The sequence below is a fragment of the Scyliorhinus torazame genome, chromosome 16 (genome assembly GCF_047496885.1).
Source record: "Scyliorhinus torazame isolate Kashiwa2021f chromosome 16, sScyTor2.1, whole genome shotgun sequence".
Taxonomy (NCBI): domain Eukaryota; kingdom Metazoa; phylum Chordata; class Chondrichthyes; order Carcharhiniformes; family Scyliorhinidae; genus Scyliorhinus; species Scyliorhinus torazame.
In genome coordinates, this window is record NC_092722.1 from 175279364 (window position 1) to 175302855 (window position 23492).

Below are 23492 nucleotides of genomic sequence, written 5' to 3' on the forward strand. Positions count from 1 at the left end.
AGACTTGAATGTTATGACGTGCTTGTCCAGGTACCTTTTAAAGGATGTGAGGCAACCCACCTCGACCACCTCCCCAGACCATCACCACCCTCGAGGTAAAAAATGTTTTCTTCAAATCCGCCCTAAACCGCCTGCCCCTCACCTTGAACCTCTGTTCCCTTGTGACTGACCCTTCAACTAAGGGGAACAGCTGCTCCCTATTCACCTTGCCCATGCCCCTCATAATCCTGTACATCTCAATCAGGTCACCCCTCAGTTTTCTCTCCTCCAACAGAAACAATCCAAGCCTATCCAAACCATAACTTAAATGTTGCATCCCAGGCAACATCCTGGTGAATCTCCTCTGCACCCCCTCCAGTGCAATCGCATCCTTCCTATAATGTGCCGGCCAGAATTGCACACAGCACTCCAGCTGTGACCTCACCAAAGTTCTGTACAACTCCAACATGACCTCCCTCCTTTTGTAACCCATGCCTCGATTGATAAAGGCAACTGTCCCATATGCCTTTTCCACCACCCTATTAACCCGCCATTCCGCCATCAGCGACCGATGGACAAATACGCCAAGGTCCCTTTGTTCCTCAGAACCTCCCAGTGTTGTGACGTTCATTGAATATTTCCTTGTCAAATTACTCCTTCCTCACACTTTTCAGGGTTAAATTCCATCTGCTAACTCCCTAGCATGCAATACCGATTTGACATCAGCTGTCCCAATTTGGAGCCCTCTCTTAGCCTCACACAGCTGACCACATGTTCAGTGGCAGGAAGGACCCTCCACCAATGCTATTTAAAGGAATCAACAACTACTTACAGGTTAGTTTCTGTTGATTTTGTCTGGATGATGCTCTGATTCCACAAGGGTTTGGTTCTTTCTGCAGTCATTTCGAGTGCAAAGGTTCTTCAGGCAGCAGTATGAAGGGGTTTAGCTGAGTTCAAGATTTCTGCACAAACCACTTGCTCCCAGACATGGGTGCGCTGCTAGACATTTCCCTCGGAATAAAGCCTGGCTTGGAGAATATAGAGAGGGCATGCAGAACAGGGGCGAAATTCTCCCCCAACGGCGGGATGCCCGCCGACTGGCGCCAAAGCCGGCGCAAATCAGACGGGCATCGCGCCGGCAAAAAGGTGCGGAAGTCTCCGCATCTTTGGCGGCCTAGCCCCAACATTGAGGGGCTAGGCCGACGCCGGAGGGATTTCCGCCCCGCCAGCTGGCGGAAATGGCGTTTGTTGCCCCGCCAGCTGGCGCGGAAATGCGGCGCATGCGCGGGAGCGTCAGCGGCCGCTGTCAGTTTCCCAGCGCATGCGCGGGAGCGTCAGCGGCCGCTGTCAGTTTCCCGCGCATGCGCAGTGGGGAGAGTCACTTCCGCCTCCGCCATGGTGGAGGCCGTGGCGGAGGCGGAAGGGAAAGAGAGCCCCCACGGCATAGGCCCGCCCGCGGATCGGTGGGCCCCGATCGCGGGCCAGGCCACCGTGGGGGCACCCCCCGGGGTCAGATCGCCCCGCGCCCCCCCCCAGGACCCCGGAGCCCGCCCACGCCACCTGGTCCCGCCGGTAAATACCAGGTTTGATTTACGCCGGCGGGACAGGCAATTCCTGGGCGGGACTTCGGCCCATCCGGGCCGGAGAATCCAGCGGGGGGTCCCGCCAACCGGCGCGGCCGGATTCCCGCCCCCGCCCAATCTCCGGGAGCGGAGACTTCGGCGGGGGCGGGGGCGGGATTCACGGCGGCCAACGGCCATTCTCCGACCCGGCGGGGGGTCGGAGAATGACGCCCCAGGAATAGCTGCTGGAAGAGGAAGGAGGGGGAAAGGGAGAAGCTCTCGCATCAGGAGGCCATATCCACCCATGATGTTCAGGGAGAAATTCTTCTGCCTGAATCCCAGTGAAGAACAATGCGTGAGCAATTAAAGAGAGCCAGTTGCGATTGATTTTGTCAGATCTGTAACATGGCTGGGATTGTGATTCTGGCAATGAATGTTTAAGCGTCTGGTTCCTCTCATAGAATTTTTTTTCTCACAGAATTTACAGTGCAAAAGAAGGCCACTTGGCCCATCGGGTCCACACCGGCTCCTGGAAAGAGAACCCTACTCAAGCCCACACCTCCACGCTAACCCCATAATAACCACCAAACCTTTTTGGACACTAAGAGCAATTTAGCATGGTCAATCCACCTAACCCACACATCTTTGGACTGTGGGAGGAAACCGGAGCACCCGGAGGAAACCCATGCAGATACAGGGAGAATGTGCAGGCTCTGCACAGACAGTGACCCAAGCCGGGAATCGAACCTGGGACAATGGAGCTGTGAACCAACTGTGCTAACCACTGTGCTACCATGCTGTCCTCAACCTTGAGTTGAAGATGTTTAGAGTCATAGAGTTTCACAGCATAAAAAAGAGGCCCTTCAGTCCAATGTGTCTGCACCAGCCATCAAGCACCTATTTATTCCTATCCCATTTTCCAGCATTTAAATTGTTACATGAGGGAGATCACTGCGGCTCTCTATTTAATGGGAATAAACTATACTGCATTTTCTCTTGCCAGAGATAAACAGGCAGAGTGGCTATATCGGCCGTGCTTGCCAGCTAATATTTTGTCAAATATTTGGTTACTATTGAGCAAGAGTATGAACCTTCTTTTTTTCTCTTGCCTCTACATTATCATGACTTTCGCCAGTTCTACGAACTTGCAGCTACAGGCCCACAGCATTATAGTTTGAACACTGGTGAAATTAAAAAATGGCGATGCACTTTCGGGAAAAGGAGCATTTCTGGACAGTTGGCAGAGTTTTGCTATTTGGAACAAAGATTGCGGAGCTCAGACTTAATGAATTAACGTCTAAAAGCTGGAAATGATCAAAGCAGCTATGCATTGCCTTGTTGCTTGCCAAGAGGGGGAGGTGGGACAGGATTGCATAGATCCCAAGGTGCAGACGTATGCAAATAGTTCATTAATTTCAGTTGGGTCAGGGAATCATTCGCAATTGGCTTGCCGTGATTGTTTTGCTTTGCACTCGATTGCTCAGCGTGTATTTGAGATTTTGCCTTGCTTTCGCTATGCAGCATTTTACCTTATTATACTCAAATTGCTTTAGCACAGCTGTTGAAAGCAGATTGTCTGACTCTTCGGAGTCCTTTGGGTGTTTTCTGATGGACACCTCCAGCGCCGAGTGTCCATCTCTCCCAGCCACTCTCTTCATCCCGTTGGGATTTCAACACCTTGCAGTTCCTAACAGAAGCATCTGTGCCTTCAGAAGACAGGCTGGGCACTCTCTTTTAAAACCTAGCATTTCAAAATTAAGCAGACTGTCTGCACACCTCCTAAAAAAAATAAACAGCTACTTCAATAAATTTTACAAACTAATTACATTAATTCTGTTCAAAGACACAATGGATATAAGGAGGTAACAGGACTTAATCTTACCCTTGTTTGGTAAATCCCAAAGTAAGAGTCCTGAACGTCTTAGGATTCAACAATTATTATGCATTTTTTATTTGTTCGATGGTTTCAACTTCAATGGGGTAGAAAATGTGATGTGGTGTGAGGTAGGCGGGTCAGGTCCAATAGGGGTTTGTTTAGCTCAGTGGGCTAGACGGCTGGTGATGCCGAACAAGGCCAGCAGCGCGGGTTCAATTCCCGTAGCAGAATTCTGAATTCTCCCTCTGTGTACCCGAGCAGGCGCCGGAATGTGGCGACGAGGGGCTTTTCACAGTAACTTCATTGCAGTTTTAATGTAAGCCTACCTGTGACACTACTAAAGGTTATTAATCAGGTTTATGGTTCAGTGCAGGGACTCACTACAGATGCAGCTATATGATAGGCCATTTTCCGAGCAGCAACTGCATAATCTGCTGCTGGCAGACCTGACTAACGACTGTTTCCTATTCGGATTCCGGTGACGATAGAACTCTGCACTTCGTGATGAAATTTGGTAGGATTAACCCGGAGAGACAAGATAAAATTAAAGGCAAGGTTCTTAAGGGGATGCATGAGCAGAGGGACCTGGGTGTAAATGTGCATAGATCATTGAAGCCAGCAGGACAGTTGGAGAGGGCAGTTAATAAAAAATGCAAACATAGAAAATAGGAGCAGGAGGAGGCCATTCGGCCCTTCGAGCCCGCTCCACCATTCATTATGATCATGGCTGATCATCACGTTCAATACCCTGATCCCGTCTTCCTCCCATATCCATGATCCCTTTAGCGCCAAAATATCTAATTCCTTCTTGAAATTACATGTTTTGGCCTCAACTACTTTCTGTGGTAGTGAATTCCGCAGATTCACTCACCTCACCTCAGTCCTAAAACGTTTACCCCTTATCCTCAAACTATGACCCCTTGTTCTTGACCCCCCCACCATCGGGAACATTCTTTCTGAATCCACCCTGTCTAATCCTGTTCGAATTTTATAAGTTTCTAAGAGATCACCTCTTATCTTCTAAATTCCAATGATTATAATCCTAACCGATTTGGTCTCTCCTCATATGACAGTCCCACCTTTCCAGGAATCAGCCTGGTAAGCCTTTGCTGCACTCCCTCCATAGCAAGAAAGAACATTCTTCCGCAGATAAGGACACCAAAATTGCACACAATAGGTGTGGCCTCACCAATGCCCTATCTAATTGCAGTAAAACATCTCTATTCTTATAATCAAATCCTTTCGCTATGAACATAGAACATAGCGCAGTACAGGCCCTTCGGCCCTCGATGTTGCACCGACCTGTGAAACCACTCTAAAATCCATTTACACTATTCCCTTATCGTCCATATGTCTATCCAATGACCATTTGAATGCCCTTAGTGTTGGCGAGTCCACTACTGTTGCAGGTAGGGCATTCCACACCCTTACTAGTCTCTGAGTAAAGAACCTACCTCTGAAATCTGTCTTATATCCATCTCCCCTCAATTTAAAGCTATGTCCCCTCATGCTAGACATCACCATCCAAGGAAAAAGGCTCTCACTGTCCACCCTATCCAATCCTCTGATCATCTTGTATGCCTCAATTAAGTCACCTCTTAACCTTCTTCTCTCTAAAGAAAACAGCCTCAAGTCCCTCAGCCTTTCCTCATAAGATCTTCCCTCCATACCAGGCAACATTCTGGTAAATCTCCTCTGCACCCTTTCCAATGCTTCCACATCCTTCCTATAATGCAGCGACCAGAATTGTACGCAATACTCCAAATGCGGCCACACCAGAGTTTTGTACAGCTGCAACATGACCTCATGGCTCCGAAACTCAATCCCTCTACCAATAAAAGCTAACACACCGTATGCCTTTTTAACAACCCTCTCAACCTGGGTGGCAACTTTCAGGGATCTATGTACATGGACACCGAGATCTCTCTGCTCATCCACACTGCCAAGAATCTTACCATTAGCCCAGTACTCTGTCTTCCTGTTATTCCTTCCAAAATGAATCACCTCACACTTTTCTGCATTAAACTCCATTTGCCACCTCTCAGCCCAGCGCTGCAGCTTATCTATATCCCTCTGTAACATCCTTCCGCACTGTCCACAACTCCACCGACTTTAGTGTCATCTGCAAATTTACTCACCCATCCTTCTATGCCCTCCTCCAGGTCATTTATAAAATGACAAACAGCAGTGGCCCCAAAACAGATCCTTGTGGTACACCACTAATAACTGGACTCCAGTCTGAACATTTCCCATCAACCACCACCCTTTGCCTTCTTCCAGCTAGCCAATTTCTGATCCAAACTGCTAAATCCCATGCCTCCGTATTTTCTGCAGTAGCCTACCGTGGGGAACCTTATCAAACGCTTTACTGAAATCCATATACACCATATACATCAACTGCTTTATCCTCATCCACCTGTTTGGTCACCTTCTCAAAGAACTCAATAAGGTTTGTGAGGCACGACCTACTCTTCACAAAACCGTGTTGACTATCTCTAATCAAATTATTCCTTTATATAATCCAGATGATTATACATCCTATCTCTTATAAACCTCTCCAAGATTTTGCCCACAACAGAAGTAAGGCTCACTGGTCTATAGTTACCGTGGTTGTCTCTACTCCCCTTCTTGAACAAGGGGACAACATTTGCTATCCTCCAGTCTTCTGGCACTATTCCTATAGACAAAGATGACTTAAAGATCAAAGCCAAAGGCTCAGCAATCTCCTCCCTAGCTTCCCAGAGAATCCTAGGATAAATCCCATCCGGCCCAGGGGACTTATCTATTTTCACCCTTTCCAGAATTGCTAACACCTCCTCCTTATGAACCTCAAGCCCTTCTAGTCTAGTAGCCTGAATCTCAGTATTCTCCTCGGCAACATTGTCTTTTTCCTGTGTGAATACTGACGAAAAATATTCATTTAGCACATCTCCTATCTCCTCGGACTCCACGCACAACTTCCCACTACTGTCCTTGACTGGCCCTACTCTTACCTAGTCATTCATTTATTCCTAACATATCTATAGAAAGCTTTAGGGTTATCCTTGATCCTACCTGCCAAAGACTTCTCATGTCCCCTCCTGGCTCTTCTTAGCTCTCTCTTTAGGTCCTTCCTAGCTAACTTGTAACTCTCGAACGCCCTAAATGAACCTTCATATCTCATCTTTACATAAGCATCCTTCTTCCTCTTGACAAGTGTTTCGACTGCTTTAGTAAACCACGGTTCCCTTGCTCGACCACTTCCTCCCTGCCTGACAGGTACATACTTATCAAGGACACGCAGTAGCTGTTCCTTGAACAAGCTCCACATTTCCATTGTGCCCATCCCCTGCAGTTTTCCTCTCCATCCGATGCATCCTAAGTCATGCCTCATTGCATCATAATTGCCTTTCCCCCAGATATAACTCTTGCCCTGCGGCATATACCTATCCCTTTCCATCACTAAAGTAAACGTAATCGAGGACACCAAGGTCTCGCTGAGTATCCACCTCTCTCAATTTACACCCATTCAAATAATAATCTGCAAACAACCTCACATTTATCCACATTATACTGCATCTGCCATGCATGTGCCCACTCACTCAGCCTGTCCAAATCCTGCTGAAGCACAAATGAAAATCCAATCAACGCCCTTCACTTACACATAAATCGAACACAATTGATATATAATTAACATTGATGAGCAGCAGAAACTGGAACCAATGATATAAATGCTGCTTAAACAGTTCACTTGTTTTTGTTTCCATTTACTTGTCATTCATTTTTGCCTCTGTTTGCTAACATACATTTTGATGAATTCTACAAACTCAAGATGAAGTCATTCTCAAAAATAAACAGCTACTGTACAGGGAAGCAGACACACTTATCTGATCTGACTTTCTCAAAAACAGCTGTGAAAGAAATTATTGTTCAGCTGGTCAGACAACCGAATTATCCTCTCAGTTCTAAACACTCAAAGGCCCAGATTTGTGTTATGGCAGAATGCTTCTCTGTTGTGACAAAAATTCTGTAAATTCTAGCTCCCCCCCCAAACACGGCATCTCCTACTTTTGCGGGGACGGGACTGGAAGTCGGCTGGTGTTCATGCATGCTTGGTTTAGGGAGGCAGCTGGCCATTTAAATCACCAGCTGCCCCCAGGGACATTGGATTTTGGTACGCCGGGACTGTGAAATACAAAATGTGCAGATTAGAACGGCTAAGAGAATGTCTGGACTTGGTGGAATCATTTGGATATCAAGGATAACCCTTTGGATATCCAAAGTGTACCACATCTTTGGAATTGTCAAAGCTGTCAAAGAACTGCCAAGTTGTCAAGGGACTGTCACACTGTCAAGGAACTCCAAAGCAGTCAAAGGTATGTGAAATCTGTCAATGGACAGTCAAACCTGTCAGGGACCTATCAGGCTGTCAAGGAATTGTCGAAGAACTATCAAGCAGTCAAAGAACTGTCACGCTGTCAAGGAACTTTCAAAGTTCTCAAGGAACTGTTAAACTGTCAAATAATTGTCAAAGTGCACAAGGTGGGTTTCCATGGAAGGCGTAAGGCAAAGCATTACGGGTGGGGGCAGGAGTTGACACTAAATTGGCATAGGGGCTATAGAGAGCCACGGGGATTTGTATGGCATGGCCGTATGTGGGCCCATGGGGATAGGTAGAGGGGCATGGGTTTCCATTGGGATATTAAGGCCCATGGAGAAGCGTGAGAGTCATGAGGTGGCATAGGGTGGCATGAGTGGAGCATGGGGTACTTGTGGGGTTGTGAGGGGTGAGGACTGGAGAGCTGTTTTTTGTATGGATCCTCTTTAAAACAATTTAAACAAAGAGCCGGAGCACAGAGACAAACTTTGTGCCAGTCCACCTACACAGCCGAGGGTCAGCAGGCCCAACCTCCAACCCAACATGTGCCCCCAGACTGAATCCTCCAGCTGCAGGTGGCAATTTGTAAAGGTTGTTTTCACACAGCAGGGAATTCTCCCCTCTCCGTGCATTTGACCTACAAGCAAAAATCTAGACAAAAGCAAAAACATAAAATGAGATAGATGTGAAAGTGTTCCATCCACAGATATCAGTGGAGGCTGGTTCATTGAATATACTCAAGGCTGAGTTAGACAGATTTTGAACGACAAGGGTTATAAGGATGGGCAAGAAAGTGACTTTACGGTCACAGTCACATCAGCCATGATTTTATTGAAGGTGGAGCAAGTTTGATGGGCCGAATGGCCTCCTGTGCTTACCTAAGGGGCAGGGCAATAAAACTGAAAAATATTCTCTGGAGGAGAAGTATGACTTGCAATCAAAATGGTTGTTCTATGCGTTGGCACATGCTGACTTTGAGCCCAAGTCACATATTGAGGCCTCCTCTACTTGCTGCTCATGAGCACCAAATGGATGTCACCATTGACTTAAACAGGTTCAGTACCTTGGTAGGGATTTAGCTGGAAAGTGATGCAATGTAGTAGGGACCTCGAACCGGTAGTTTGCTTCAGTTTGTTGGTGAGCCCATGAGGTTCTCTTTGCCTAAAGATTAAGGCAATCTTTAGAGATCCCTTTATGCATTATTGGTTAGGCAGCTCAGTGCCTGTGTAATAGAGAGGAGGGAAGTGAAGCTAAACAGTAATAATTTTGTCTCTCACCACCCGTCTATAAACAGAAATGTTTTTATTATTTGCTTCCCCCTTCATAAATAATGCAGCATTTCTAATCCCTATGTCTTGGTCTTTTCCAATTTCGATTAATAACCCCACAGCAAACTTGAGGTAAGATGGACTCACAGGGTTAGTTTATTTGCGCACACTCAAACCACAGGAGGGTAGCAACAATGCCTCCTTTGCATTCATACAGTAAAACAGGGATAGAGAAAAGAAAGACCACAGAGAAAAAATATATTGTTTCATGTGGGTCCAGATTTCAGAAGCAAAGTATTCCTTCATGGAGGTCAGCAGGTTGAAAAACTATGCTGGATAATTTACTTTCCCAGTGGTGTTGACTTCACACAATGAAATAGGCACGCAGAGATGAATCAGTCTTATAGACCAAGGCACAGAGGTTCCGACTAAAACACTGCAGATGAGGCCAGGTATCCAATCTGGGCAGAGCTCCTATCCTGTGATGCTACTCGTTAGATGGTAAAATGACAGACTGTATTTGCAGTACAGCAAGGTAATACAACTGGTTCCACAAGCTAGAGGTTCATGTGACATGATTCCCACCTTTCCACATTGCCTTTGACAAGGGGCATGTATTCTTTGTCTAGGTCCCCAAGACTGTTGACTTCCAATCATTAAGACTTGAAAGGAACGTTATGCGGTCCTTTGTCCTAGCGGATGAGTAGCTCTAGTTGGCCGGCCTGGGTTATTAGATGCAGATGAGTTTTGTATAGTTATCTTTCAATTTAGCCTGGTCAGCCCACAGGGAGGACATTACTGTCTCTTCAGGGATAACGAGATACAAGTTTCTTCCAGACTGCCTGGTAGCTCCTTTTGTTCAAGAGTCCCAGACAGACATAGCTTCAGCCATTTAAAACATTTTTTGTCCAGTTTTACAATTTTTGAAATAGCAATGAGAATATCTATATATACTTTATAAAAATATACAGTATGAGATCTTAGTTCCCCTCGCACCTGGGTAAAGTGCACACATTTCCCATCTATGCCTGAATTCTGTAATTGGTGTTCCACATTGGCATAGGGTCCAATTTGCATACCTAAGCAGCCTTATGCATTTTTTCAAGTGATCTGCCTGCATTTTGTATCTAACAGTCCTTGGGTGACAAAGGACAGCCAAGGTCCCCCCATTTTTGAACTGGTGAGTATCCATTTTTCAGGCACAATGGTAATCCATGAATAAAAATCCCCCCATATGCTTGAAAATCAATGGGTTGTTGACATGCCAGGCCACTTGCAGGAACAACAAGTTACCTCTAACGTTTTGACCTGCCCTGATTGGCATGTGAAGTCCTACCCACAAATGTCAAACTGTGGAAAGTGCCTCCATTCTATTGGATGGGTGGTCAATGGAGGTTGTAGAGGATGGGGAGTAGTTTGGAGGGCGAGATCTAGCCAAGGGAGTGGGGTCTAGTCAATCATAGAATCATAGATTATCATAGAATTTACAGTGCAGAAGGAGGCCATTCGGCCCATCGAGTCTGCACCGGCTCTTGGAAAGAGCACCCTACCCAAGGTCAACACCTCCGCCCTATCCCCATAACCCAGTAACCCCACCCAACACTAAGGGCAATTTTGGACACTAAGGGCAATTTATCATGGCCAATCCACCTCACCTGCACATCTTTGGATTGTGGGAGGAAACCGGAGCACCCGGAGGAAACCCACGCACACACGGGGAGGATGTGCAGACTCTGCACAGACAGTGACCCAAGCCGGAATCGAACCTGGGTCCCTGGAGCTGTGAAGCAATTGTGCTATCCACAATGCTACCAGGCTCAAGGGTAATGGGGGCTTGTCGGGGGAGGTGGGGAGGGTAGTTGAGCATTGGGGGTTAGCCAGGGGTTAAGAGTAGGATAGTAGTCATTTAGGTGTTCGGAGGATAGTTGGGAGTCCAACGTATGGTGGGGGCGGGGGGAGCGGGAAGTCAGTGCTATAGTTGCCCAGGAGTGAGAAGTGTCTCTACTCCTAACCTTTCTGGGGTAAGTGTTCTGCTAAGAGGGTTGGAACCATCCAAAGTCTCTTATTTAAATCGCAAACGGATGGTACCCAGAATGGAGTAATTGCCCATCGGAAATATAAATTCCTGGGAAATTCCCATGCAATTTACCCCGGCTGAAGAGCTAGCGGACATCATCTCTGGATAAGCAGATGGCCATTCAGGGCTAAAATTAGAAGCCATTTGTTCGCTCACAGGGTTGTGAATTTTTGAACCTATGTGTCCCTGGGGGCTGTGGATACTCCAGCATCGAGAATATTCAAACTGGAGGTTGTCAGATTTTTTTGGACTCTAAGGCAATCAAAGGATTTGGGGATTGGGCAGGAAATTAGAGATAAGGTCAAAGTTCAGGCATGATCTTATTGAATGTTGGAGCATGCTCAAGGGGCTGTATGGCCTAATCCTGTTTCTATTTCTTACGTAATGGGGCTTCTCTCTAGCCGCCCTCTCTTCCCTGTCTCTGCATGCCTTATCGGCTATAATCTCTCCCCTAATCACTGCCTTTAGTGCCTCCCATAACGTGGAGGGTGAGACCCCCCTGTTCCAGTTGTTAGTAATATACTCGTCTATGGCTTGTGATGTTTTCTGGCAGAAGATCTTGTCGGCCAAGAGTGTTGTGTCCAATCTCCAAGTGGGGCATTGGGCACGGCCCATCTCCAACCTCACATCCACGTAGTGTGAAGCGTGGTCGGAAATTACCGTCGCGGAGTGTGCCACTCTTCTATCTCTGGAAGCACCAATTTCCCCACTACAATGAAATCAATACGGGTATAGACCCTGTGTACTTGCGAGAAGAAAGAAAACTCCCTACCTGGGTGCATGAACAACCATGGGTCCGCTACCCTCATCTGTTCCAAAAATATTCCCAGTTCTCCAGCCATGCCTGCCATTTTCCCCGTTCCGGGGTTTGACCTGTCTGTCTGTGGGTCCTGTATACAATTAAAGTCCCCCCTCCATGATCAGTGTATCTATGTCAGTGATTTCTGTCATGGTCTTCGTTATGAATTCTGTGTTGTCCCAGTTGGGCACGTTGACTAGGACCACTGGTGCCCCACCTAGGACACCACTGACCATGACGTACCATCCCCCTTGGTCCATAACCGTCTTTGTCGCAGTGAACATCGTCCTCTTACTTATCAGTATGGCTACCCCCCGTAACATGAATGTCTGTCCCACCTAGCCCTTCCTTACCCGCAGTCTGTCCTTCTCCCTCAGGTGTGACACTTAGAGGAAGACTATGTCAGCATTCATATTTTTCAGGTGGTGAAAATTCTGGATCATTTCACTGGGCCGTTAAGTCCTCTGATATCCTTGTGGATGCACCCCTGCACTCCGGGGTTTCCCTTTTTTAGGGGGCCACCCAACATGGCCGCCAACTGTGTGTACGCCATGTGGGTGAGCCCCTGCACTCCGGGGTTTCCCTTTGTTCAGGGATCCTCCAAAGTGGCTACTTGCAGTGCCATCTTGTTCCATGTTGCTGAAAGTGACCTGCTGAAGCCGGTCTAGAGCACTTCCCCCTCCCTGTTTCCCCTCTTGCTTCCCCCTACCCCCCCCCCCCCCTTGCCCCCTCCCCATCCTGTACCATCCTTCTCTTTACCCCTTTGCTTTCCCCCCCTTGGTATTAACCCTCCCCCCCTTGGCAGACGCTTTCTTCCTGGTGGGAGGTGCGCTGCACCCCCCCCCCCCCCCCCCATTCATACCTCCTGGCGCTAGCTTTCCCCCTAGTGTGGTGGCCCCCCTCCTGGGGTCGGTCCGCTCAGTTGGTATCCCCTCCCTTCCTCCTCACCCTCTCCTCCTCACCCTCTCCTGCACTCTGCTGCATTCTCCCCCTCCTTTCTACTGGTTCTCCTGTTCACAATGAGGCGATGTAGTCCCGCGCAAAATTGACTTGAGTCCATTGGTTCTTGTGTGTCTCCTCTGTGCCTTCTTTATCGCCGTCTTCCTTGCTGTCTGTCTAGACCATTCTTTTGGACGAACACGCCCGCTGCTGCAGGGGCAGTGAAGTAATGGTCCTTGCCCTGCTATGTTACCCAGAGCTTGGCTGGGTGCAGCATTCCCAATTGAATATTGGTTTTGTACAGGGAGCAATGGGGAGCTGGGGGGGGGATGTCTGGTGATGGGATGTGCTGAGCAGTCGCACATCAGGTGGCTCTCCTCCAAAAGACAGAATAATAGGCACTATTAACCGAATTTAGCGCACAAAACTGGACGAAAACATCCCCTCACACTTAACAAGAAATACAGCAAGGATGACAGGGAGGAATTCACCTGAGGAAGGAGCAGTGCTCCGAAAGCTAGTGATTTGAAATAAACCTGTTGGACTTTAACCTGGTGTTGTAAGACTTCTTACCCTGTTGACAGTGACAGTGGTGACCGCATATGAGCCCTGCTACAGATTGCCCCCTATAAAGATGGCAGCAGCGCATGCACCCTGCTGCACATTGCCCCCTATAAAGATGGCAGCCATGCCTGCACCCTGTTGCTAACTTGCTGTTGTCTCTTAATTTGGCTCTGTTTAATTACGTTTGCTCAAGAGTCACCAGGTATCTTTCAATATAGCCACAAGGTTCAAAACCGAATACTGATCAAAGACTCGATATACCAGTTAGTAAGTTCAAGAGCAATGCTCATTTATTTACACACAGTCAAATCTACTCATGCATAAAACTCTACAACCTAAACTATCACTATTACTAAAAGCCTACACATAGCTTCGGGTGCCCACTCAGTCAAAGAACAAAGAACAAAGAAAATTACAGTACAGGAACAGACCCTTCGGCCCTCCCAGCCTGCGCCGATCCAGATCCTTTATCTAAACCTGTCACCTATTTTCCAAGGATCTACTTCCCTCTGTTCCCCGCCCGTTCATATATCTGCCTAGATGCATCTTAAATGATGCTATCGTGCCCGCCTCTACCACCTCCGCTGGCAAAGCGTTCCAGGCACCCACCATCCTCTGCGTAAAAAATGTTCCATGCACATCTCCCTTAAACTTTCCCCCTCTCACTTTGAAATCGTGACCCCTTGTAATTGACACCCCCACTCTTGGAAAAAGCTTGTTGCTATCCACCCTGTCCATACCTCTCATAATTTTGTAGACCTCAATCAGGTCCCCCCTCAACCTCCGTCTTTCCAAAGAAAACAATCCTAATCTACTCAATCTTTCTTCATAGCTAGCACCCTCCATACCAGGCAACATCCTGGTGAACCTCCTCTGCACCCTCTCTAAAACATCCACATCCTTCTGGTAATGTGGCGACCAGAACTGCACGCAGTATTCCAAATGTGGCCTAACCAAAGTCCTATACAACTGTAACATGACCTGCCGACTCTTGTACTCAATACCCCATCCGATGAAGGCAAGCATGCTGTATGCCTTCTTGACCACTCTATCGACCTGCGTTGCCACCTTCAGTGTACAATTGACCTGAACTCCCAGATCTCTCTGTACATCAATTTTCCCCAGGACTCTTCCATTGACCGTATAGTCCGCTCTTGAATTAGATCTTCCAAAATGCATCACCTCGCATTTGCCTGGATTGAACTCCATCTGCCATTTCTCTGCCCAACTCTCCAATCTATTTATATTTTGCTGTATTCTCTGACAGTCCTCCTTGCTATCTGCAACTCCAACAATCTTAGTATCATCTGCAAACTTGCTAATCAGGCCACCTATACCTTCGTCCAGATCATTTATGTATATCACAAACAACAGTGGTTCGAGCACGGATCCCTGTGGAACACCACTAGTCACCTTTCTCCATTTTGAGACACTCCCTTCCACCACTACTCTCTGTCTCCTGTTGCCCAGCCAGTTCTTTATCCATCTAGCTAGTACACCCTGAACCCCATACGACTTCACTTTTTCCATCAACGTGCCATGGGAAACTTTATCAAACGCCTTACTGAAGTCCATGTATATGACATCTACAGCCCTTCCCTCATCAATTAACGTTGTCACTTCCTCAAAGAATTCTATTAGGTTTGTAAGACATGACCTTCCCTGCACAAAACCATGCTGCCTATCACTGATAATTCTATTTTCTTCCAAATGTGAATAGATCCTATCCCTCAGTATCTTCTCCAACAGTTTGCCTACCACTGACGTCAAGCTCACAGGTCTATAATTCCCTGGATTATCCCTGCTACCTTTCTTAAACAAAGGGACAACATTAGCAATTCTCCAGTCCTCCGGGACCTCACCCGTGCTCAAGGATGCTGCAAAGATATCTGTTAAGGCCCCAGCTATTTCTTCCCTCGCTTCCCTCAGTAACCTGGGATAAATCCCATCCAGACCTGGGGACATGTCCACCTTAATGCCTTTTAGAATACCCAAAACTTCCCCCTTCCTTATGCTGACTTGACCTAGAGTACTTAAACATCCATCCTTAGTCTCAACATCCATCATGTCCCTCTCCTTGGTGAATACCGATGCAAAGTACTCATTAAGAATCTCACCCATTTCCTCTGACTCCACGCATAAAATCCCTCTTTTGTCTTTGAGTGGGCCAATCCTTTCTCTAGTTACCCTCTTGCTCCTTGTATACGAATAAAAGGCTTTGGGATTTTCCTTAACCCTGTTAGCCAAAGATATTTCATGGACCCTTTTTAGCCCTCTTTATTGCGCGTTTGAGATTTGTCCTACTTTCCTGATATTCCTCCAAAGTTTCATCAGATTTAAGTCGCCTAGATCTTATGTATGCTTCGTTTTTCATCTTAGCTAGTCTCACAATTCTACCCGTCATCCATGGTTCCCTAATCTTGCCATTTCTATCCCTCATTTTCACAGCGACATGTCTGTCCTGCACGCTAATCAACTTTTCCTTAAAAGACTCCCACATTTCAAATGTGGATTTACCCTTAAAGAGCTGCTCCCAATCCACATTCCCTAGCTCCTGCCGAATTTTGTTATACTTGGTCTTTCCCCAATTTAGCACTCTTTCTTTAGGACCACTCTCGTCTTTGTCTATGAGTATTCTAAAACTTACGGAATTGTGATCGCTATTCCCAAAGTAATCACCGACTGAAACTTCAACCACCTTCCCCAATACCAGGTCCAGTATGGCCCCTTCCCGAGTTGGACTATTTACATACTGCTCTAAAAAAAACTCTCCTGGATGCTCCTTACAAATTCTGCTCCATCTACGCCTCCAACACTACATGAGTCCCATTCAATGCTGGGGAAGTTAAAATCTCCCATCACAACCACCCTATTGCTCCTACATTTTTCTATAATCTGTCTACATATTTGTACCTCTACTTCACGGTCGCTTTTGGGAGGCCTGTAGTAAAGTCCCAACAATGTTACTGCACCCTTCCTATTTCTTAGCTCTACCCATATTGCCTCAGTGCTCAAATCCTCCATCGTGCCCTCCTTAATCATAGCTGTGATATCATCTCTGACCAGTAATGCAACTCCTCCACCCCTTTTGCCTCCCTCTCTATCCCTCCTGAAGCATCTATACCCTGGGATATTTAGTTGCCAGTCTTGCCCTTCCCTCAACCAAGTCTCCATAATACCAATAACATCATATTCCCAAGCCCTAAATTAATCTGCTTTACCTGCTACACTTCTCACATTGAAACAAATGCACCTCAGACCACCTGTCCCTTTGCGTTCATCATCTCTTCCCTGTCTACTCTTCCCCTTAGTCACATTGAGTTTATTATCTAGTACCTTACTGGCTTTAGTTGCTGCCTCTTTACTGACTTCTAACTTCATAATCTGGTTCCCATCCCCCTGCCACATTAGTTGAAAACCTCCCCAACAGTGTTAGCAAAAGCACCCCCTAGGACATTGGTTCCATTCCTGCCCAGGTGTAGACCATCCGATTTGTAATGGTCCCACCACCCCCAGAACCGGTTCCAATGTCCCAAAGATCTGAATTCCTCCCTCCTGCACCATCTCTCAAGCCACGTATTCATTCTGACTATTCTTGAATTTCTACTCTGACTGTCTCGTGGCACTGGTAGCAATCCTGAGATTACTACCTTTGAAGTCCTACTTTTTAACTTATCTCCTAACTCCCTAAATTCTGATTGTAGGACCTCATCCCATTTTTTACCTATATCGTTGGTGCCTATATGCACCATGGCAACTGGCTGTTCACCCTGCCCCTTCAGTATGTCCTGCAGCCGATCTGAGACATCCCTGACCAGTGCACCCGGGAGGCAACATACCATTCAGGAGTCGCGTTTTCGACCACAGAAACGCCTGTCTACTCCCCTTACGATTGAATCCCCTATGACTATAGCCCTGCCAGTCTTTTTCCCACCCTTCTGTGCAGCAGAGCCAGCCACGATGCCTTCCCCTAGTGAGTCACCTCCCCCAACAGTATCCAAAACGGTATACCTGTTTTGGAGGGAGATGGCTGCAGGGGATACCTGCACTGCCTTCCTGCTCTTTCTCTGCCTTTTGGTCACCCATTCCCTGTCTCCCTCACCAACCCTAATCTGCGGTGTGACCAACTCACTGAACGTGCTATCCACGACCTCCTCAGCATCGCGGATGCTCCAAAGTGAGTCCATCCGCAACTCCAGAGCCGTCATGCGGTCTAACAGGAGCTGCAGCTGGACACACTTCCCGCACATGAAGGGGTCAGGGGCATCGGCAGCGTCCCTGAACTCCCACATTGAGCACGAGGAGCATAACATGGGTCAGGGCTCTCCTGCCATTTTTACACTTTACCTTAACTGATTACAAATATAATATCAAACAATGAATAAGTGAAAGGAATAAGGATTTTACTTACCAATCACAATACTTACCAACCCAGGAAGAGTTAAATTTCTCCCAGCTCCTTACCTTCCCAACAGACCCCTGGCCACTGCTCCCGCCGAAAATCTGAAGGCCGCTTCTCCTGCAAGGTAAGTTTTTAAAGGGTAAACTTACCTTCGCGACAGATCACTGGCCACTGCTCCCGCCGAAAATCTGAAGCTATAACTTGCGGATAAAAGAAAAAGAAAAGAGAGGAACAATGGCCGTTGCTCGGTTCTGAGGCTGCTGGGTTGAGCTGTTTACAGGATAGCAACTAGGAGCGTCTATCTCGTAGCGTGCGTTGACTTGGAACTTACTTGGTCTGGCGTAGCTGCTAGGTAGGTCTCTCCCCGCTGAGAGCCAAGGCCAAGGGAGAAATTCTATCTTGGGGAATCCTTTTTATACCCAAAAGGGCTTTGCGCGCTTTTGGGCGGGCCTTGAACTTGGCCCCAATTAATTGGACCGCTTCCCAATCGTTCCTATCGATTTTCCTCCAATAGAGGGGTGGGTTCCCTGGTTGCTGGGCGTGTCCTAGGTGGCCGTTGGTCGGCTTTGTTTTCGTCTCCTCTGGTGCCAGGGTGTCTGTCTTAGCATTGTTTTCCTAAATGTTGCCTTTTGTTCCCGGGGATGGCTCATTAGTATGTAGATGGTTCTGCAGTACCGGTCCTGTCTGAGAGCTACAGCTCTAATCAACAGACAGACCTTGCACCTGCTTGCTTTTTCGGTATTGTCCAATTTTCCCTGCATTCTTTGCAAGTGTCCATTTTGTAATCGGGACATGGCCATCCCAGATGGCTACACTCCCTCCTTGTGATCCTCAACGAGAAGGATAACATTACTGCGTCGTCTTCGTCCTCTGACCAAATGGGGCACCCATAATCAGAGTCTACTCTGCCCTATCCTATGAAACACAATTTTACCTAAATCATTTTAAATACATACATTATTATAAAACTCTACGGGGCGCTATGACATTAATGCATGCATTACAGAAAAATAAAAGAACTGGAACCTCTATCTATCCTCAATAAACTATCCTTACTCCAACAATCAAAAATAATCTATAACATCTTAAACTGTACAAAATAGCAACACACAAATTTCTCTGGCCTGGCAGTCAGACACAGAGGTTTACATTTCTTTATTTAACAGAATACATAAAGAGGAATGGATGCACTTTAATTCATGTCAAGGGGTTTGGGGGTTTGGTGGAATCCCAAAATGGGGGACCTAATCCTGTATACCGGGGTGCGAGACCGGTAGGCTCTTTTTCGCCATTTCCTGACTCTAAGTGTCTGCACGACACTGCAAAGTATCGCCAGTACTAAGAGGGCTTCTACTACATACCAGGTCGGGGTATTGTTCGCTGTCGCGGGGCTAGCTATCTCGGGGTTCTGTGTATTACGGGGGTGGGAATCATTCATGGCTTGTGTGGTAGGGGTCAGGGGGGTAGTCTCCGCGTGCAAATGAAGGGATCCCTCTAGGATCCAGGTGAACAAGATGGAGGTCATCTTCATCTTTCCGTCTTTCTGTCTTCTTCTTTGTCTTCCACTGGGGTTCCTGAGGCTCCGGAGTTCTGTGAACACAAGCATAGTATCTGTTATTATCTTGCTTAAGATCTCGTATGCCTGTCTGTCTGTCCTTTGTTGCCAATTTCCCTTTATAATTGGTCACCATTTGTGACTCCCTCATTTTTTTTTTTTTAAACCAAATATTTGGGACAAGACATCCGAGAAAAATACTGACATAGTGCGAGCTGTCTCGCAGCCTGTGCGATCTACCATCCTAGTATTTTAGGATGTAAATTTCGAACTGAAAGTGCCAAAATGGGGTGCGTATGGGCCACGGCGGGTAAGAAATGGGTGGAATCTCCAGGTAGGATGGGATTCAATGCCGTATGTGCTCTACCCGAGAGTAGCTGACCAGAGGGGGTCCTCAGGCAGGGCGGGGACCAGTGCCGTTTCTCCACTGCCTGAGCAACTGGCGAGAATGGGAAAGAATGTGGTCATCGTGGGGGTTGCCTTGTTGTCTGCTGACAAACTTGTACCTCTAAACTGGTTTCTGTTGACAAACTAGTTCCTCTGAACTGGTTTCTGTTGACAAACTAGTTCCTCTGAACTGTTGTCTGGGGACAAACTTGTTCCATTAACAGCCAGGGGGCGTTAAAGGAGTGGTGACGTGGGGCCGTGAAAACGTTTCAAGTTTACAAACAACACTTAACATTAACACTAACGAACAAACATACAACAAACATGGTGCAGGTTCCATCAGAAAGGACACCGTATCTCTCCATCGGTTCCTTTTTTTTTCCATCACCTGGACACCTCACTGCTCAATAGCGAACAGGGTCGCAAAGGGATTTGTTTGGAGTCAGACTCTATGTCATCATCTTCTCCCGGCTGCCAAACTCTTGACTGTAGTAATCGTGCTAAAGCTGCTTGGGGCGAATTGGGATCCATCTCATCATTCCGGATGAACGAATTATCTCGGTGCCAGAATCGTGTGTCGAGGTTGGAGCTACTAGATTTCAATCCGTAATCGTCGGGCGATGGGTCTGGGTCAGGGGCTTTGATATATGTAATCTCGAAGGGGTCAATGGAATCATGCTCGGATTCGCTGGGAGTGGGGCCTGGTACAGGGGGATAATCGTAACGTGGTGTGCTGTGGCTAACGTCATCATGATCGCTATCACTATCGCTGTCGCTGCTGGTTGAAGGAAGGGACAGGTGGAGTCGTGCCTCTGGGGGTGGAGTTGAAGTCGTGTCTGAGGGCGGGCTGGACTGGTTGAGGGAGGGTAGGAAAATGTCATCTGTGGGCGGGGCGTGCTCATCTGCTGCTGCGAGCAGGATGTGGTGTGTGTGGCTATTCTGCGAGCCATAAGCCTTGAGCTGGTTTATGTGAAACCACGCAGACTTGCCATTGGGATATGTAATCTTGTATACCGAGGGGCTGACTTTGTCCGAAATGGAGTACGGTCCAGAGAATTTAGGGGAAAGGAATGAACTGGGGTTGTATAGGGAAAGCATCACTTGCTGCCCTACTGCAAACTCAGTGGCGTGTACTGTTTTGTCAAAACAAGCCTTGCTCTGTTTCTTCCTGGTCCCAAGTCTCACAGCTGCTGCGAGTTGGGCTGCCTTTATGTTCTGTATCAATTGTTGAACCGCATTTTCATGCGTGAGGGCTGTGACTGCGGGGTTGGCCAAATCCAGTCCTAATAAATACTCTGTCCCTTTCATGGGGCGTCCGGTCATGAGGGTGTGGGGGGTGTATCCTGTGGACGTGGATACGTGTTCCTTATAAACATTAAAGCAAATGGGAGAACTGAATCCCAGGTGCTGTTATTCTGCTGTACCATTTTCCTGAGGGTGGCTTTTAATGTCCTATTCATCTTCTCTACAATACCACTTGACTGGGGGTGGTATGCAATGTAAAACTTTTGTCGAATGCCGAAAATCGTGAGGACGTTTTTCATTACACGTCCGGTGAAATGGGAGCCTTGATTGGATTTTATACTGCGGGGGAGTCCCGATCTTGTAAAGATGTGATGTGTTAGTATTTTAGCTGTTGTCTTGGCCGTATTAGTTCTTGATGGAAATGCTTCCACTCATTTTGTGAAGGTGTCTATGACCACCAACACATACTTGTAACCATTTCTGCAAGGGGGTAGGGGTCCTATATAATCTATCTGGAGATTTGTCCAGGGTCCATTAACGGGGCGGGTATGACTAAGTTGAGCCTTTTTCGCATATCTGTCCGGATTGTTCTGGGCACAGATCAAGCAATTCTCTATGTAGTGGGTAACATCGGCTTTTAAATCAGGCCACCAGCAGAGCGGTCTGAGGTGGGCTAGGGTGGGTTCAATACCTGGGTGTCCATGATTGTCATGGAACTGACAAATGATCTGGTTCCTGTCCCGGCTGGGAACTATATAAATGCCATCCTTTAAAATCACACCGTCATGTGTGGTTATTGCATTCTTGTATTTATCATACGGGGCTGGGAAGTTACCCTTTAAAACTTCCCTGAGTTGCTCGTCCTCTTTCTGTGCCTTTGCTCGATCCTGAATATTGGTCTGTGAGACCTGAACTGCATGTACTGGGGTGCTTTCGGGGGGGGTCCAAAAATAACCATGCCTGGAGCCTGCCTTCATAGGGCGTCTGCTTTAACGTTACCAGGGAGGGAAGAACGGTGATGACTGCGAACCTTAATTATTCCATATTTTCTATCCTTCGCTGTCTCTCAGATATGGCGGAGTAATGGGCTGAGGGTAGGATTTTACCGTCCGCTGAAACAAATCCTCTCGTTTCCCACAGGGGTAGGAATTCTGTCAAACTATTGCATACATACAAGCTGTCTGAATAGATGTCTGCTGGGGTCGGGAACGAGTCAGGGTTGTCTACAATGTAAGCGATCGCTGCCAGTTCTGCTGCCTGCGAGCCTAAGTATCCTGGCAACTTTAATGCAATTTCATCTAGGGCGTGTCCCTGCACATCCTCTACGTAAATACCACAACCGGTGATTCTCTTTCCATTTAGCACTGTGGAGAAGCCATCCACATAAATCTTCAGGGGTGCGCACGTGTCTGTGGGCTGTGGTCTCTGGGGTGTACTACCTGTTTTCCTGGGAGGTGTTTTGGGAATAAATGGGCCTGTGTTCTGTTTTGTGGTGATGATCTCACACTCATGAGGGGTGCCTGCAAATTATCGGCAAGGAAGGTGTGGGTCTTGGTTCTTTTTACTGTAATGTCCCGTCCCTGTAAAAGAAGGGTCCAACGGGCTGCGCGGATTTGGCTGACTGTGCCATCTTTAAGTCGGCCGTCTAACAATAGCTGTGTTGGGGTGTGTTCTGTGAGGATGGTGATGGGGTTGAGTCCCGTAATGTAGGCGAAGTATTGTACTGCCCAAAAAACTGCGAGCAGGTGCCTTTCGCAGGCAGAAAATCTTTGCTCTACGGGGTCTAACACGGGTGAGGCGTATGCTACGGGGTGTAATTGGTCACGGCGTTCCTGGAGGAGCACGGCCGAAAGGGTTCGGTCAGTGCTTGCTACTACGACAGCGTACGGGGAAAGTGGATCTGGGACCTGTAGTGCGGGGGCTGTGCTGAGTGCTCTTTTTAAAGCATCCATGGCATCTGTATGCTGTGGAAGCCATTCCCAAGGTGCCTGCTTCTTGAGAAGTTCGGAAAGGGGCGCTACTTTAGTGGTGAAACCGTCAATATGGTTTCAGCAATAGCCAACCAGTCTTAAAAAGGACCGGAGGGCTGAGACATTGTGGGGAAGGGGCAATTTGACGAATGAGTCAATTCTCTTTTGCTCGATCTCGCGTTTACCATGTTCCCAAGTAAATCACTTTCTCTTTCAAAATCTGGGCCTTCTTGGGGTTGACTTTACAACCAATGTCTTTGAGGAGTCCTAGGAGTTCAGCGAGAAGCGAAATGTGCTCTCCCTTTGTGTCTGTCTGTAGTAACAAATCGTCTACGTACTGGACCGGACAATCGGGGCGGGAAAATTTTGCTAATCCGTTTGCCAGCTGTCGGTGGAAAATGGAGGGGGAGTTGTGGCAGCCTTGTGGAAGGCACGTCCACGTATACTGTTGCCCTTGGGATGTAAAGGCGAATTTGTACTGGCACGCTTTAGCCAATGGAATGAACCAAAAG